This window comes from Giraffa tippelskirchi, chromosome 1 (assembly GCF_054371585.1).
Source record: "Giraffa tippelskirchi isolate mGirTip1 chromosome 1, T2T-mGirTip1v1.2.pri, whole genome shotgun sequence".
Lineage (NCBI taxonomy): Eukaryota > Metazoa > Chordata > Mammalia > Artiodactyla > Giraffidae > Giraffa > Giraffa tippelskirchi.
In genome coordinates this window covers 226,473,848-226,492,590 of record NC_137275.1, presented here as the reverse complement: position 1 = coordinate 226,492,590, position 18,743 = coordinate 226,473,848, and the positions used below count along the sequence as shown (strand labels likewise).

General features: G+C 49.6%; 1 long non-coding RNA gene across 1 annotated transcript; it reads right to left on the bottom strand.

The window, feature by feature from the left end:
• Positions 1 to 1,939: 1,939 nt before the first annotated feature.
• Positions 1,940 to 17,420, bottom strand: LOC145538014 (uncharacterized). Its single transcript, XR_014076585.1, has 2 exons — positions 16,580 to 17,420; positions 1,940 to 4,927 (listed from the first exon to the last, which is right to left on the bottom strand). It is a non-coding gene; the product is annotated as an uncharacterized LOC145538014 (long non-coding RNA).
• Between the last annotated feature and the right edge of the window lie 1,323 nt (positions 17,421 to 18,743).

The following is an 18,743-nucleotide window of genomic DNA, read 5'->3' as shown; positions in this document are numbered from 1 at the left end:
ATGGGCTTTACTTAGCTCCCTGTTGCCTAAGAAGCCTTCCTGGCATGAACTCTTGATGACTTCCACTTGTGAGCTCAGTGTTGGCTGAGAGGATTGCTCTTCCCAGCAACACAGGCAGTTGCCTAAGAAGGAAAGGGGAGCCCGCTGCGGGGTGACCAGTGGTGGTCACTGCCTCGGGGACCACTTTCCTTGCCAGGAATTCCTCTCCTCTGCCCTCCTGCCATCAGCTCCCACCTACCTTCTGTGCCTAAGTGCTTCCTCCTCCCCCAGGCCTCTGGCTCAGATTACGGAGCTGCTAGAGACACAGGTTCCAGGTGGCTGTCCTCACCCCCACATCCAAGTCAGTGTTCATGTCAGTGATCATGTTGGCTTCCAGAGGGTTTTGACTGGTAAACAACCAGCCAGTCAGTGCAGATTTTAATAAGCCAGTCACCAACAGGATGATTTCAGCTTCGTATTTAGACAACCAATAGCAACTTTTTAAAATCAAGATAAAACTTACAGACAAAAATGGTTATTTTTCACATATCAAATTAATAATCTGATGAATATTGCTTTACAGATAATAGAATGCACACTTAACAATGGCAATAAAAACTACATGTTAAAATGCTATTCCTAAGAGTTCCAGCTTTGGGGCAGTCTTAAAAATGTCCTTTCAACTCTGTTCTGAGGAGGGATGAAGGGATGCTGGGATGGTCCTCAGTGCAGGGGTGGGGCCTCGCGGCGCCTGCTCGGAGGCCCCGGCCCCAGCTCCGAGGGGCCGTTTCCTGAGACTTCAGACTTACGCCGCTGTTCACAGCACGATGAAAAACACACTAGTTGGTTGACTATGTGGGTTCAGGTTTGACTGTTTAATACTTAGCACAAGCTATTTTCTCTTGTGAGCGAGTCACAGTGGAAAGGACGCAGGTCACGCAGACCTGGGTTCAGATCCTGGCCTCGCTGCTCCCTGGGTGGGCGACACTCAACAGTCGCCTGGTTTTCACGCCCACCCTCATCACTGCAGTCAGGTGGGTGACCGGGAGGAGAGAGGGGCCCCCGGAGCCAAGACGGTGCGGGAGCGGGGGTCCGAGGCCCCGGGTGTTTCCGGCAGGAGACGCACTTGGTGAGCTCTCCGCTGTCCTTGAAGACGGGGCTGGAGCGGTCCGAGAACCCTCCTCTCAGGGGGCCTGGAGTTTACTGGGTTGTCTGGCTTCCTGTTACCAGGATCTCGATGGTCTCAGGCTGAGCTACTTGGGTGGTGGTGCTGCTGCTGTATGTGCGGGTGTGGCATTAATCTCGATAGTTTTTGACAAATAGCTTATTTGTCCTATTACTCATTTCTGGGAGGAACATTGTCTGAACCTCTGGAAACCCCAGCCCTTCCCCTACCCCCTCAGAGTTTCTTTCCTATTCTTATTTTCCTGGTGCTTTAGGGACGCTGTTAACTACATTAAGCAGCTGCACTTAAAGGCCTGATCCCAAAGGCCGCACCGAGTGTTTATTTCACAGCGCTGCCGAGATGGTGTCGTGGACGCTCACAGAGTCGGGAGGCGAGGAGGCACAGCAGAGCCAGCCCTGAGTGTGAGAAGCACCTGAGGCAGGGAAGGCGCTGCTCTGGGCTGAGAAGGGTCAGAGCTGAGGGACCACAGAGTGGCTGCTTCCTGCCGGGAACCTCTGAGGTGGGGCTGCCAGGTCGAGAAGGAGGCTCACTGAGGCTGTGTGAGCGGGAGCTGGCTATCGGGGCTTCTCGTCTCCCAGGCCCCAGGGCCTGGAGCCCGCTGGACCCAGAAACCCCAGGGCAGTCGGGGCAGGAATCCCTGCTGAGCTGCTGGCTTCAGCACGCGGGCAGGGGTCAGAGAAAGCACCCCGCGCAGGATGGACACGGCCGCAGCCTTGGGTGGGAACAGCTCAGATCCCTCGCCACTAGGAATCTCACCATTTCACAAGCCGCTCATACGGTTTCTGATTGGCTTTATTTTCAAATAAGAGCATTTTCCCAAAGGAAATGAAAAACCTGAAAGACAAAGACAAATGAGAGATTGAGAATAATCTATGAGCAGAGAAAGGAGGAGAGAAACGGATGAGACAGGAAGGGTGCAAAGGGCAGGAGACGGGCTGTGGGCTCCGCGGCGCTGATGTCGTGGGTTTGACCCGTAGGCTTGCTCTCGCTGTCAGATGAGCCTGTCCGCCGGCACGCCGGGATGTGGAAAGTCTCAGAGACTACTCCAGGGTCGGCGCCATCTTTCCAGGGCCCTTAGTCGGAATGCAATTCCTGTCTTCAGTGAGAGAAGGGAATGCACTGCATTCAACAGGAAAAACGATGTTATAAGAAAAGTGTTTAGAGAAGAGCTTCTGACAAAACACAGAAGAGAACCGAAACAGAAACAGCAACAGAGAATGGGAAACAAAAATTGAAGAAATTTTCCAAAAAGTACAACAGCAAAAACACACAAGAATTTAGAAATTTAATTTAAAAAGAAAAGAGGTTTGACATTTAGACTCCTATATTGAGTAGATGTTTGTGGCCCTTCAGAATCCATGTGTGGCAATCCTGACCCCAGTGTGACTGTATCTGGATGTGGGGCCCTTGCCAGGCGGTCAGGCCTTGCGCGTGGAGCCTCGTGGTGGGACTGGCGCCCGGAGAAGGGGTGTAGGCCCGGGATCCCCGCATGCTCGCTGCTGCGCTCAGACACACAGAAATGTCCGTCTGCAAGCCAGGAGGAGAGTCCCCTAAACACAAATGGGTCTGCCAGCACCTTCCTCTCGGACTTCCAGCGCCTAGAATTGAGAGAAATGAGCCTGTGTCGTTTAGGCAGTCCGGTTTGTGTCAGTTTATCATAGCAGCCTGCTCTGGTTGACCAAGGGCTCTTTTTTTAGAAGCTAAAACATTCGACTCACAGGACTTACAAAATAGAAAACAGAAATAAAGCATCAAAGGACTATCATAAGAAACATTTCTAAAACTTAAGGACAAGGAAACTCCAGGTTAAAAGGGTCCACTGCCTGCTCAGGTGATCCAAGTGGTAAAGAATCTGCTGGCCAGTGCAGGAGCCTCAGGAGGCTGGGGTTTGACCCCTGGAGAAGGAAATGGGAACCCAGCCCCCTGTTCTTGCCTGGGAAATCCCGTGGACAGAGGAGCCTGGCGGGCTGCAGTCCACGGGGTCACAAAGAGTCAGACATGACTGGGCAAGCATGCATGCGCACACTGACCAGGTCAAAAGATGAAACCGCCACAACACCAAGCTGCATCACTGCGAAGTTCCAGAAACATTGTGGGAGATGCTATCAGAACACGTTATTTACGATTCTGAGGTAAATACTACGAAAAACTGCTGAAGTGCTGAGAGTGGTTACTTCTGAGAAGGCGTTCACTAGGACAGGCAGGAATGATTCAGAGGAAAGCTGTTTTTCTGTACCAGCCCTGCTTTTGGGCTTTTTCTGTTGACCATGCTTATATATTATTAAGATAAAAATAACTGGGTGTTGATTGTAAGAGTATCTGAGATTTGCTCACATAATCTCTGCTGTCCTGACCGCTCTGCACATGCACATGAGAACTTACAACCTTCAGACAGGACGCGGGTCCTTCAGCATCACTGTCATCTACCCGTGTGAGAGCCAGCTCGAGACGGTGCCGACAGCTGTGTCGGATGTCTTCCCCCAACCCTCAGGGGCTTGTCTGTTAGATTCCACATGTTCCAGGTACTTTCTGCTGCCGCCCTGGGGGTCTCTGTCTTCCCATAGACCATGACCCGGTGCTGGAGGTGGAGCTGGAGCTCCTGCCCGGGAAACACTATTGCCAGGGCAGTGTGAACCTTGGGCCCCATCTCAGGGTCAAGCCAAGACCACCCTGCTAAGACCTGCATTCAGCCTCTGTTCTTCCCTCTTCCCCAAGGAGCTCGGATGGATGTTTAGCCTTCAGAGAGTGCGGAGGGTTGGCTCACTCTGCCCCCAGACGCCACCCCCTGTCCACGGGGCTCTCTGCTGCGGGGAGGTTGTACTTCCTGCTCGGTGTTGGACTCAGTCACTGCTGGACAGAACCTTCAAGAGTCAGATGGTGGTCCGCTATCTTTCCTGCTCCTCTTTCACCGAGCTGGTGACGCACCGTCCTTCAGGGCAGACGGCACTGGGAGAGGGTCACCCTGGGACACGCTGCGGGTACGAGCTGTGCGCGTGATGCTCTGATCTGCTGCTGCTGTTGCCAGTGCGAGACAAGCGAGGCTGACGGGCAACGAGCCCACAGGTGATGCCGGGCGTCACCGCAGCTTTCCAGGGTTCTCAGAGGAAGCCACACATCAGGCTTGGGCTTTTACCAAAAGACTAACGGGGAAGCCACTGATGGAGGGTGAGCTGAGGTGCCACAAAGTCAAGTTTATGTTTCCGGTTTAAGGAGATCATTCTGGCTGGATCATGGACATACGGTTGGAATAGAGGGGAAAATGGTGCAGGGATCTGTTTTTTTTAGGAGGTTCCTGAAAATACATGCAAGAGATGATGGTGGCTTGGAGCTGTAGGTGTAGAGAACAGAATGCTGTCCAGAGATATTTGGGTGTAAAACAGGCGGTGGGATAAAGACGGAGGCTGTGCCCTCCAGGGGCCATGAGGCGGCCACAGGCGCCACTCTGAGCCGCGGGCCGGAGTCCATGTCAGCGTCCGCGCCAAGAGTCACTCCTTGGAAAAGTACCACTTTCCGTAGTATATTTGCTTCACGAAGTGGAGAATCTTCTCCTCAGGGACACGGATTTGGATTGAGATGTTTGCTTTAATTATAAGGTTCGGAGCGAAGAGAACAGAGTGTTTTTCTCCTCCAAGGTCGGTGCTCTCGCTTCAGTCGGTCAGTGGTCTCAGCTGGTTCTCTTCAGGGCTGTTTCCCTCTGTGGGTCCCTCACAGACGGACCTGAGGGCCGTTTACAAGAGCGGTCACGTTTGGAAAACAAAGTTGCTATGGGAAGAAGAAAGACACCATGTTTATACTGGACTATTAATACTTATAGAAGCTGATTCTGAGATTTTGGAAAATAACAGCCTACCTGACATTTATTCTCTCTGAGCAGTAATTAATATTTTTCACACAGCTATCTCTTTTGCTCAATGTGTTTTGAGGTTTGATTTAATTATAAAACCCTAACAAGCCAAGTTGCGTCTTTTTCACATGGTAAAGGACCACACACTCACTAAAGCTTAAGAAGAATCGGTTTACTGTGGATTCCATCCAATATTATGAAGTTCTGTTGTCCAAGAATACAGTTTTGAAAGATGAGGTTAGATTTATTACAGTTGTTTTGGCTCGAGATTTCATTAAGTGAGAGAGCTCTCATAGTTTTCCTAGACCAAGCAAATGTTATTAGGCCTGAGTATTTTTAGGTAAATCTATGGAATGTCTCCAGTTTGTTATACATCCTAAAATCTTGGAGCTCTGAAGTTTTGTTCTCTGTTTTTAAAGCTCTCTCTGTCCCTGATGTTATTCAAAGTAAAACCGCGTCCTGTTTCACGTGTGTCTGAGGACAGAGGACAGTCAGCATGTGTTCAGAGATCAGCGCAGGGTAAACGGAGAAGTTCCCCACGAGCCCGAGCCTCCGCTCCGCAACGCTGCCTCCTGAGTGCTGCTTCTGTGACCCGTTTTCAGGCTCACCAACGAGCTACCAGCACCCTCAGCAGCTACTGGGCATCTTCTCAGAGAACAAATGACATCAAATGTCCCGTGTTTGTGTGTGCAACGGCCCCTCCCTTCTCTCACGGGCAGACCTTCATCTGGCGTGGGCGAAGGGATGGGCCCAGAGCCGAGCGTCAAGGCTCCAGCCACAAGCACCAGCTTCCAGTACTCTGTTCACAAAGGATTCCTCTAGGTTCCAAACTAGGGTCTGCTTGGGGCTTAATGGCAACATGTGAAAAATCTCAATATCCTGTTTCCAGTCCCCTGAATCATAAACTCCCCACGGGGGTAAAAAAATCTTTTCTAAAGAGACTGGCTTGCTTTCAAGCTTATATAAACCAGCCAGGGGACCCAAACTAAGTTTAGATAATCAAAAATTAAGTGAAAAGTTGGTTTTTAAATTATTATCACTATTATTTTAAAGCCATTTTTGAATGTACTTACACGCAGTGTTGCAAACAGAATAAGAAGATTCTGTCATGATTATGAGAATAAGTCTGTTCGGGGCTCAGATTAAATGAAGAACTTCTGTAATGAATGTTTCCTTTTTTCCTCTTAAAAACCAAATGTGCGAATTCTGTATGATCCCACATATATGAGGAGTTTAGAGTCGTCAAACTCATCAAAACAGAAGAGGTTGCAGCAGGTGCCAGGGCTGAGGGAGGGGCCAGGGCCTCAGCGCTCAAGGGAGAGCATCCCGCTGGCAGAGTTTTACATGAGGGGATGCCTTCTGGGGGTGGTGCTGTGAATGTGCTTAAGGCCACTGAACTGGGCACTTAAAATGGTCAAGACGGCACAGTCTAGGTTATGTGCATTTTACCACAACACAAAAAGAAAGCAAAACAAAAACCGAATGTGCATGATTTGTTGAAGTAAAGATTGTAATCATGAACCTTACTCATCATCTCAACTTGCTTGCCATTTATTTCTTAAAAAAAAAATACCTTTTCCCTTAAAACTCTTGATCTTTTATGGTATTTTCATGCATTAGGAGACATAGATACTTTTATGAAGGTGTATTTCTGATGTAGATACAGACTTACCTGTTGACATTTGGCTTTCTTGTAAACATCGTATTTTCTACCGTACACTAAACATACAAAGAATGAAAACAGACAATGAAAACTGGCCGCCCTGGGCCCTCCCTTCTTTCCTCCTTTCACAAAAGAAAGATCAAACTTTTATGACACCCGTGAAGAATCCTTAGGGTAGTAAAAACACAAAATGTAACATTTTTTTGAATCTCTCTAAACAGGAAGATTCTAATCAGAACTTTGTTAGGGATAATCTGGGTCATTTTATAAAGCAGGTTTTATACCCTCGGTGAATCCTAAGAATACAGGGTTTACACTGCTCCCTGCAGACAGCGGTGAACAAGCTTTGAAGAGCAGAGGCCGCCCAGCGGCTCCACCTGTAAATACTCCGCTGTCCATCCTTGTCCTTTGGCATAAAGGCCTTCAGCAGCGGGGCCTGGGGAGGTCAGGTCTGCGGTGGCAGGACTGGACTCTCTGTCCCCAGCTTCCTACAAGTTCTGTTTCCCAGTTCTCGGTAATCCCAGAGCTGGTGATTTCCCGTGATGAGGAGGACAGTGGTGATGGAAGCTTCCTGATGCTGCCTCAGCTCACAGGTCAAGGTGCCTTGTCCTGCAAATGTTCCACGTGGGGATTCCATCCAAACACAGCTGGGGAAGAGCAGGTCTTTCTGTTGTTTTTTTCTTAAAGGAAGTGAACGCAAAGCTTGGTGCGGCTCACTGACGGCATTGTGTGCTGCGGGCACTTGGCCTGGGGAGGTGGGTCCTCACTCTTCGCTACAGCGGAGGCTCACGGAGAGACTGCAGCAGCGCGCACTGCTGGATGCGCTGAGGCCCTCGGGGACGCCCCTTTAAAGGTGCTTAGCCTAGTGTCAGCAAAGGGGGAAGCCGAGTAGACCGAGGCCCCACGGCAAGTCCCCACTGGCCTTGCTAACAAGTTTCCAGAGAGAGACGCTCAGGTTTTGTGACTAGATGAAGCTGCTAAGTGCTGGAGATGCATGCTCGGGGTTCTGAGGGGCTGCAAACCATGCACCCCAACAGCAGACCCCCTCAGGGGCTGTTACACTGACATGCAGTTACACACGTGTGCATCTCAGCCACAGAAATGTCGACATCGATTTTTAACAGTTTTTTATAAATTATAAATTCTATATTATTATAAATTATTCTTTATAATTAATGTGTTTCCAACACCTCTGTGGCCCTGAGCTCTGCCAAGATCACGGGACGTGAACTGCAAGGACACAGCCCGCATGGTTAGAAGCTTCCAGAAACACCTTCGTGTGCTGCAGGCAACAGCCTGGGCCTCTGACTATGAAAATGGACGCCCTTCTCATCAGCATCTTCAAACAGACCCTGAATGTGGTGGGAGACGAGGTGTTTTGTCCTGGGCATCAGACACCACCTTCGTCCACTCAACATTCTTTCCATGACATTTACAAACAGACCAGGAACTGACCAGAGGATTTGACCCAAAAGTGTGTTCTGACCTGAAATCTGTGTGCTTCATGCTACCCACCGCTGCTTTCCAGAGTGAGGTGTGTATTAAAACACAGAGTAGTGACTTTTTAGGGCCCTGATAAGGGACTGAAACCTGCCGGACATGGGAAATACCGACCTGTAGGATCTGGATGTGGGTGAGAGACCCCAGCCATAATTCTGCAATAATGACAGAAAAAGGTATGAAAAATAGTTAAGAAAATCCCAAGAGAACTGTGCGATAAAATGAAAGAGAAAGAGTCCCCAGGCAGCGGTGAGCGTGGGCAGAGATGGGGCTAAATTGCAGGTATTTTGCTCTATTAAGTCCTGACGAGGCAGCGATGGCTGAGGCGCCCTGACCTTGGGAGATGACCAAGGCCACTCTCTCTCCAGCCGCCCCGGGCACACGTCCCCCCGGGCACACGGTCCCAGGGCCCTGCTTGGCGCTGAGACCTGGTCCCCAGGGCTTCCCTCGGCGCTGAGACTGAGAGGAGAGACCGACCCTGTCCTGGCTTTGCTTTTGTCCATTTTTCCTTCTCAGCCTTTCTCCTCCCTGACAGCGTCTCTCCCTGTAACTCCGTGCAGATTAGGACGCTCTCAGCATCTGACGAACACTGACTGCAGGTCTAATGTGTGAGGCCACACTTGGCCTCTCTGAGCAAAGACACTCGCGTCTACCCTTTTGCTGATGAAACCCATGTCATTCGCTCTGCTTGGAGCTACCTTTTCAACAGCCAAACCGGAGAGCAACGTCAGAACATCACACAGCAGAGAAGATGTGAAAATGCCTGCACACAGACCGTGCCTATCCTTTGAAAAAGTGAGCACAAAGTCACAGCACCTGAAACAGAAAAGAATTAGAGCCAAGTTTTCTACAGAAGCAAAGTTCTGCACTGATGGGTCAGCAGTAGAGTCCTGGGCAGCAACAGCTGGTGGCTGCCTGGCACCAGGGGCTCCTGCAGTGTCCACCCAGTGAGACTGGACGCAGGATGGAGCCGGGGGACTAGTCAGGGAGCAGAAGAGCTGGAGCCCAGGACAGGAAATAGACTGGGTTCTGAGGCTTTGTGACCCTGCGTGGGTAAAGTTCTGTGTTTTTGCTTGTGTTTTATTCCTCATTTCATGCAGGAATAATAGAGAGGTTTTCAGGGTGTAGAATTTGGACAGAATTGTTCTCATAGCAGATAATAATAAAGTGTCATATAATTTATAATAAAGTGTGATTATGATTTAAATGGAAAACGGTACACAGAAGCAACAGCTGCAGATGCAATTTGAGTCCAGGCTGTTCTGAAACCTGGGGTAGGAGGTGGGCTGGGGGGGGAATAGTGAAGGGTCTGACTTTGAAGGGGCTTCTCTGGAGGCTCGGTGGTAAAGGATACACTTGCCGATGCAGAAGATGCAAGTTCGATCCCTGGGTAGGAAACATACGCTGGAGAAGAAAATGGCAACCCACTCCAGTATTCTTGCCTGGAAAATCCCAAGGACAGAAGACCCTGGCAGGCTACAGTCCATGGGGGTCACAAAGATTCAGCCATGATTTAGTGATCAAACAGCAACAAAAACAACTGACTTTGAAAGGAGGAAATAGAATGTAAAAGAAAAGATCTCAATGGTCAAAGTTGAGGAGATTAATCGGTTAATCTTAATAAATTAATCAAATTAAGTGGCATAAATATCAAGTAAGGCTAGATCCATTTTTTGCTTTGTTTTCCTTTAGGTACCTTCAGATCTGAACTCCCTAAACATAAACATAAACGTGAACACAGCCAGTGAAGCTGTAAGCCATGCTGTGCACAGCAACCCAAGAAAGAGGGGTCACAGTGAAGAGTCCTGACAAAAGGTGGTCCAGTGGAGAGGGAAACGGCAGCCAGCTCCAGTATTCTTGCCTGAAGAAACTCATGGATTGTACGAAAAGGCAAAAAGATATGACACCGGAAAATGAGCCGCGCCCCGCCCCACCAAGGTTGGAAGGTGTCCAATATGCTACTGGGGCAGAGGGCAATTACTACTACCTCCAGAAAGAATGAGGCGGCTGAGCCAAAGCAGGAGTGATGCTCAGCTGTGGATGTGTCTGGTGGTGAAAGTAAAGTCCAGTGCCATAAAGATGCAATATAATATATAAATATTATATATACATACATATATATATATATATATATATAAAGTACAATATCGTATATTATATTGCATAAGAACCTGGAATGTTAAGTAAATTGGATGTGGTCAAGAAGGAGATGGCAAGATTGAACGTCAACATCTCAGGAATCAGTGAACTAAAATGGACAGGAAAGGGAGAATTTAACTCAGATGACCATTATATTTACTACTGTGAGCAGGAATCCCTTAGAAGAAATGAAGTAGCCCTCATAGTCAAGAAAAGAGTCCAAAATGCAGTACTTGGGTGCAATTTCAAAAATGACAGAACAATTTTAATTTCTTTACTAGGCAAACCATTCAACATCACAGTAACCTAAGTCTATGCTCCACCTACTGATGCTGAGGGAGTTGAAGCTGACCAGCTCTATGAAGATTTACAACACCTTCTAGAACTAACATCAAAAAAAGATGTCTCTTTCATCATAGGGAATTGGACTGCAAAAGTAGGAAGTCAAGAGATACCTGAAATAACAGGTAAGTTTAGCTTTGGAGTACAAAATGAAGCAGGGCAAATGTTAACAGAGTTTTGTCAAGAGAATATGCTGGTCATAGCAAACACCCTCTTCCAGCAACTCGAGAGATGACTCTGCACATGGGCATCACCAGATGATCAATACAGAAATCAAACTGATTATATTCTTTGTAGTCAAAGATGGAGAAGCTCTATACAGTCAGAAAAAAAATAAAACCTGGCTCAGATCATTAGCTCCTTATTGCAAAATTTGGGCTTAAATTGAAGAAAGTAGGGAAAACCACTAGGCTATTCAGGTATGACCTAAATCAAATCTCTTTTCATTATACAGTGGATATGATGAATAGATTCAAAGGATTAGATCTGATAGAATGCCTGAAGAACTATGGACAGAGATTCATAACATTGTATGGGAGACAGTGACCAAAACCATCCCAAAGAAAAAGAAACGCAGCAAGGAAAAGTGGCTGTCTGAGAAGGCTTTACAAATAACTGAGGAAAGAAGAGAAGTGAAAAGCAAGGGAGATGGGAAAGATGTACCCAACTGAATGCAGACTTCCAGAGAATAGCAAGGAGAGACAAGAAGGCCTTCTCAAATGAACAATGCAAAGAAATAGAGGAAAACAACAGAATGAGAAAGATTAGAGATCTCTTCAAGAAAACTGGAGCTATCAAGGGAACATGTCATGCAAGGATGGACACAATGATGGACAGAAACAGTATGGACCTAACAGAAGCAAAAGAGATTAAGAAAAAGTGGCAAGAATACACAGAACTATACAGAAAGGTCTTAATAACCCGATAACCACGATGGTGTGATCACTCACCTAAAGCCGGACATCCTGGAGTGTGAATTCAAGTTGGCTTTAAGAATTACTACAAACAAAGCTAGTGGAGCTGATGGAATTCCAGCTGTGCTATTTCAAATCCTAAAAGATGATGCTCTGAAAGTGCTGCACTCAATACGCCAGCAAATTTGGAAAACTCATCAGTGGCCACAGTACTGGAAAAGGTCAATTTTCATTCCAATCCCAAAGAAGGAAAATGCCAAAGAATGCTCAAACTACCACACAATTGCACTCATCTCACATGCTAGCAAAGTAATGCTCAAAATCCTTCAAGCTAGGCTTCAACAGTATGTGAACCAAGAACTTTCACATGTACAAGCTGGATTTAGAAAAGGCAGAGGAACCAGAGATCAAATTGCCAACATATGTTGGATCATAGAAAAAACTAGGGAATTCCAGAAAAGCATCTACTTCTGCTTCATTGAGTATGTGAAAGCGTTTGACTGTGTGGATTACAACAAACTGTGGAAAATTCTTCAAGAGATGGGAATACTAGACCACCTTACTGTCTCCTGAGAAACCTGTATCCAGGTCAAGAAGCAACAGTTAGAACCACACATGGAGCAACAGACTGGTTCAAAATTGGGAAAGGAGTACATCAAGGCTGTGTATTGTCACCCTGCTTATTTAACTTATATTCAGAGTATATCATGCAAAAATGCCAGGTTGGATAAATTACAAGCTGGAATGAAGATTCCTGGGAGAAATATCAACAACCTCAGATATGCAGATGATACCACTCATGGCAGAAAGCCAAGAGGAAATAAACAGCCTCTTGATGTGGATGAGAGAGGAGAGTAAAAAGGTTGGCTTAAAACTCAGCATTCAAAAAACTAAGATCATGGCATCGGTCCCATCACTTCATGGCAAATAGATGGGGAAACAATGGAAACAGTGAGAGACTTTATTTTCTTGGGCTCCAAAATCACTGAAGATGGTGACTGCAGCCATAAAACTAAAAGATGCTTGCTCCTTGGAAGAAAAGCTATGGCCAACCTAGACATCATATTAAAAAACAGAGACGTTACTTTGCTGACAAAGGTCCATCTAGTCAAAGCTATGGTTTTTCCAGTAGTCACGTATGGATGTGAGAGTTGGACCATGAAGAAAGCTGAGCGCCAAATAATTGATGCTTTTGAACTGTGGTGTTGGAGAAGACTCTTGAGAACCCCTTGGACAGCAAGGAGATCCAACCAGTCCATCCTAAAGGAAATCAGTCCTGAATATTCATTGGAAAGACTGCTGCTGAAGCTGAAGCTCCAACACTTTGGCCACTTGATACGAAGAGCCAACTCATGGGAAAAGACTCTGATGCTGGGAAAGATTGAAGGCAAAATGAGACAAGGGCAACAGAGGATGAGATAGTTGGATAGCATCACTGACTCAATGGACATAAATTTGAGCCAACTCCAGGAGAGAGTGGAGGGCAGAGGAACTTGGCTTGCTACAGTCCATGGGGTCACAAAGAGTCCGACAAGGCTTAACAACTGAACAACGAAAACAAAGCTGAAGAAGGTGATTTGTCTTTTTAAAGCCACAAACCCTCTCCACTTCTGCCACACCCCTGGGCCTTATCCTGGACTCTTTATACAGAACTTGTAGGAAGGGCTCCTGAGAGCATTAAACACCCAATACCGCCCCTTTCATCTTTCTGGTAACATAAGGAGCATCGTTAGGAGACACTAGATGCTGATGTGCAGTAGGCAGTGTGCCCTCCACCCAGACCAGCTCCCTGCCCCGCTGTTTGCAGGGTGTCCCTCCAGGACCGGTCACCCGAGGGAACAGTCGCCCCAAGCTCTATGCTTGGCTAGAGTCCCTTCCTGCAGCTCCTTCCAGGAGCCATTCTGAAAGGGTCCAGTTTACCACTGTCACAGGACAATTTTTAAAGCACTATTTTCTTGTCTGTATAAATGAGTCAGGGCTTAGCAACTAAGCGACAAACCAGATGTCTTATTCTGCCTTCAACTCTCAGGAAGCAAAAGTGGGTAAGAATGTATCCGTAGAGACAATCTGGCCAAATATTTGGAAGTTAGCGTGACAGTTTACAAGCCTAGTGGAGGTGGCTGGAGCTGGGGGGAGGGTTTCGTATCCATCTGTAGCTGAAAGAAGGAACCTGGGGCATAAGCGTTACAACCCCCGCTCCAGCAGGGAAGGGAAACTGCAGGTGGCGTGGTCGCTGGGGGAGGCCGACGTTAGTTACTGGGTGTGGACGCTCCAAGGGCGCTCTTTCTGAAGAAAGCCAAGTGCAGCTGCAGGGGTGTGTGTGCACAACTGGGATTTCTTCTCTTTGGCCAGTGGAACCTCGAGCCAAATCTCCCAGCAAAGCCATTGATCGGGGCTGCTCTGGGACAAAATCCCCAAAGTGCCGGTCCCGGGAGAAGCCTCCTGTAGGACGGGAGTTCAGAAAGGGGGAGAGCCCGAGAGGAGGAGAAGCAGAGAGGCGGAGGGAGGGAAACGGAGCTCGTTCTTTGCTCCCGGTCCACACAGCCAGTTTCCTGACGCAGTCCTGACACCACGGCCGGGGGGTCTGACGAGCTGAGTCCTCACAGGAAGGAAGGGCATCTTCCCTGACTTTGCAGTGGACCCTGGGCTCCTGGGGCTTAGAGCCGTAGAAGGGACTCTCGACACACGTGGCCAGACTTCAGTTTTCCCCGCGTGTTTAATTCTCCAACTCCTCTACCTTAACGGGAAGCTGACTGAGGATCTTGCCATGAGGACTGAGAGCCCCACTGACCCTGAGACCCCCACTCCCAGGCTGCGGCTCCCCGCCTTCCTCGGCTGACCTGAGTGAAGCCTCGCCCTGGGTACTCACCGCTCAGTGCAGGAGTTGTGCCTGGAAAGCCCAGCACAGGACACCGCTCACCCGGAGAGCAGGCCCTCCGGGCGCTGGGCTCAGTTGAGCGGTTCTGAAGACTGTGTCTGAAGCGGTCCCTACGGGTGTCCTGACCCCCCACCCCAGCCCCCTGTTCTGTCTCTAGCCTCTGCCCCCAGCACCCTCACTCCAGCACCTTCTACCTCATTTTCTCCAAACAGTGACCCTTAAAATCAGCAACATCAGAAAGGTCAGGACAATTATGATCACTTTATTTTCTGCAGTTATACGGTTGTATGCCCTGGAGAAGGGCATGGCTACCCACTCCAGTATTTTTGTCTGGAGAATTCTATGGACAGAGGAGCCTGGTGGGCTACAGTCCACGGGGTCGCAAAGAGTCGGACATGACTGAAGCGACTTAGCACACAGCACAGGGAGATTTTACGTCTATTTTTGTCTGTTTTTGCCTCCGTGTTGTCACGCAGATGTCACGCTCCGGCTGAGAGCAAGAATCGACGTTTTCCTGACTGTTCTTGTCTGTTGCCCTCAGGTTGGTTTACTTGCTGTTACATGTCCCTCTCCTCCCGCACAGATGGGGACCGGGGCCACTGCTGGACAGCCGCTGGCCCTTGGGGTTTCAGGCTGGCTCAGCTCTGGGGGTGAGGCTGCACCCCGGGGGTCCGAGCTGGGGTTGCTTCCTGAGCGCCTGGCCACCACACACCAAAACCCTCTGTCCACCTCTGTGGGAACCCCAGAACCTGCAGCTGCGGGAGCCTCGGTCCCAGCTCCCCCGACACGGCTCTGTGAGGCTTGGCAGGGCCCGGCGCAGAGGCCGCTCTTGGCATCAGGACAGAAGAGGTGGTGGCCCCAGGCTTCCACCCATCCTTCCCCAGAAATGCCTCCTCCTGGTCCCAGCGCCGCCCCCCACCCTGAGTGGGGGGACCCCACATCGCGTCCTCAGCTCCCCACCCATCCTGTGTGGGAGCTCTCCCAAGCCTGGCCTTCTGCTAAGTTGGAGAAGCTTGAGGAATGAGAACGTGACATGCATGTGTATGTAAGTGTTTATGTCCGTGTGTGTGTTTATACAAGCACAGATGTGTTTACCCTCTCACACCTCAACTTTTAAAAAATATTGTCTCAGCAGGTTCACAACTATGTCACTCTCAGTCAAAATCTGATAATACCTCTCCCTGCATTTTGCATTTCTGCTGTAACAATTCTCATCTTCCCTGAAGCAAATGGCTATGTCTGTCTGATGAGGGGAGAGAGCACACACAGAAAAGGCAGCGATGCGCATCAGTGCAATGATACTTCTAAATGATCGCCTTCGCACCGATATTGTCTTCTGTTTTCATGTTCACCGGAAGGTTGTTGGGAATGAAATAAGCTGGAGGGTGAGGAGCAGAGCGAACGTCCCCCAGGGCCCCTGGGGGCTGCAGACACCGGAGCCTTGCACCTGCCCTGCCTCCTGGGCTCAGCCGTCTGTGGGCAGGGGCGCCCTGCCCAGGGCGGGGCCCTCACCACCAGCAGGAGGGTGGACTGAGCTCCTCCGCGCCAGCGGTGGCCGTGGGGTCTGGGCGCTGGCCCCCGGGTGGGAGGAGAGGACGTGTGCTCACCCGCAGAGCATCTGCCCGCACTTAGCCCCGCACACCAGTGCCTCTCCGTGCTTCTAGACACAGGCCTCAGCGTAACCTGGTTCTTCCCTCAGACGTGGCGAGCGTGTGAGGAAGGGCGGCCCGTCCCTGGGAGGCTCCGTGCTGGGCACCCGCAGCCTGGTGTGAGGGCATCTGGAGGAGCCACAGACGCCTCTTGAGGGCACCTCACGTCCCAGAGTCGCCTGGGCAGCCCAGCTCCTCATCACAGGCTGCGAGTCCCCGACCCGAGACACCGGCTCAAGGCCTTTTCCTACGCTTTCCCTCTCCGCTCACCCCCCGCCCCCGTATCAGACACCTCTGGGGGACGTGGGCCTGACCCCACGGCTGCGTCGGGGTCCTCCTGTGTCTCTGGGTCTCACCCCCAACCCTCCGCGACCCCGCGGACAGTGGAGGTTCCTCAGACCCCCTGGTCCTCCTGCGCTCATGGGAGGGGCTCCGCGTCCCCCTCGCGCTTCCCTCCGCGGTCTGAAGACCTCATGGTCTCGCACCTGGATTTTAAACTCCACCATCACCGTCTTCCCGTGGCTGGTCCATGTCCTCTCTGCTCATCCGTGGGCGTCCGTCAGTCTGTCTCTCCCAGGTAGTGGTGGCCACATCTCGGGAACGTCACAAACTTCCGACCTTCTAAGCATGACTGACCAGCCTTCCAGGTCCTCCCCGGGGACTTCACCGACCTTCAGAACACGCTCTCTTCGCCTCCCTTGACGGCTGGGCACTGGCGTTCAACGGAGCCGTGTGCGGTCCCCTCCCCGCTGTTCTGGAACGCTCGGTCCACTCCTCACTGTCCAGGCCTTCCATTCCCTCGTGAAGCCCCAAGCCCCTCGCCCCCCTCCCCACCCCCAGGCTTCTCACGCTTTCTGTTCCGCTTGTGTTCGCTGTGCTGGAATCTCATTCACGTGAGAGTCACCCCGGGGCCCGCGTTCAGCACCGCTCACACTGAGCACGTGTCTGACCGCGCGGGAGAGGAGGGGCCTGTCCTGCCCTCACCCGCGTGGCTGCGCCTTGAACACCCGCCCAGCGGGGGCCTCGGGTCCACGGCGCGACGCTGCAGCGCTGCAGCGAGGAGCTGGTCCTCCCGGCGGGCGGAGCCCAGCGCAGATGCTCGCCGCGCTGCCATGGCAACGGGAGCCCCCATCCTTTCCGCTAAGAGGGCCCCCAGGGCTGCCGGTTAGAGAGTTGGATGTTTTTAGTCAACAGTGCCTCGCAACCCTGCATCGGAAGAAATCCTATTTTCAGCACCACGTATGTCTGAAGCATCAATTATTTTCACTTCCAAAATCAGTTGTGTTGCCACCACATTAAATCTGCTGTGAAATAACAGTAACTGCCAACACATGGGCGTTTGCTTAATTATCGTCTTTTTATAAACGCACTATGCTTTAATTGATATATTTTTCTCTTAAGCCATTAATGATGTGTTTTTCTGGACTTGTCATAGGGCAGTTCTGCAAATAGTATCCTTTTGGAATGATACTAAGTGGCATTTAAAAAGTGTTAATGCCAATATCTGAGTTGTTCTGAGAGAGACAAAGCTGAATTAAAAAAGAGAATGAACGGTTTCACAGAGTCACACGGGTTTAAAGCCAAATTGGTGTGAGTAAGGAACTATGGGAAATTAAAACTGAGCTTTTAAGTTCTTGCTTTAAGAGAATTGTTCTTTTGAAGACCTTGGGTCAGCTGGGGTGACAGATTTTCATCCCCTTACCGTTAAAAGAGTGTTCTCTTTCCAGTGAAGAAACAGAAGAAAAAGATGCTCTCGGGGGACAAGCCTGTGTGGACTGAAGGCATCTGCCTTCTGTTCCCGCCCTGAAGCGCTAACGCCCCCACCGTGATGGTCTGGAGGCGGGGACTTTGGGAGGAATTAGGGTGAGTGTGAGGTTGAGGCCCCACCACTGGGTCAGTGCCCGTAAAAGACCCTGGAAAGCTGGAGTTGCCTCTGAAGAGGGAAGAGGTCGTCTGAGCAGCAAAGAGCCAGCTGCCTCGAGGGGAGACTCCCTGGCTCTTGGACGTCCAGCCTCAGCATTGTGGGAAGTGAATCCTGGTTTTCCAAGCCGCCCAAGTCCTGGAATTTTGTTAAGGCAGCCCAAACTGGCTGAGACAGACACGTTGGGAAGTTTGTCAGTAAAATATGCTTCTTTCTCAGAGTTCTCCCATCTAGCCTTGGCTTCTGCATATCCATATAAAATTCAGAACTTTAAACACAATTTTATAACACATGCAAGGACAAATCCTGATGGCACATTGATCATTCATTGACTCTGCAGATTTGTTGGGGAATAATCACTATCGTTACAACATTGAATCCACTTCTATTTTTTTTAATTCAATAAACATTCTTTTTTGGTTTTCTGATTAGTGGCCATGCACATATTTTGTAAATTTGTTCAAGATATTTAATGTCTTGTGGTGTTCTGTGATGCTGTTCTAAATTCTGTTTGCTTCTGGTTTATACCAATAAAATTTATTTTAAAAATTTGACTTCATCACCAGCAACCTTACTAAATCCAAATAGTTTAGATTTTTCAGATGTCCACATACAGCATATCTTCAGTAGAGACAGCATGTTTTTCCGATCCAGTCATTACATCTTAATTCCTTGTATTGCCTCTTTAAGTTGTCTGGTTCCCAGGGACAGTGTGGTGACCAGGTGGT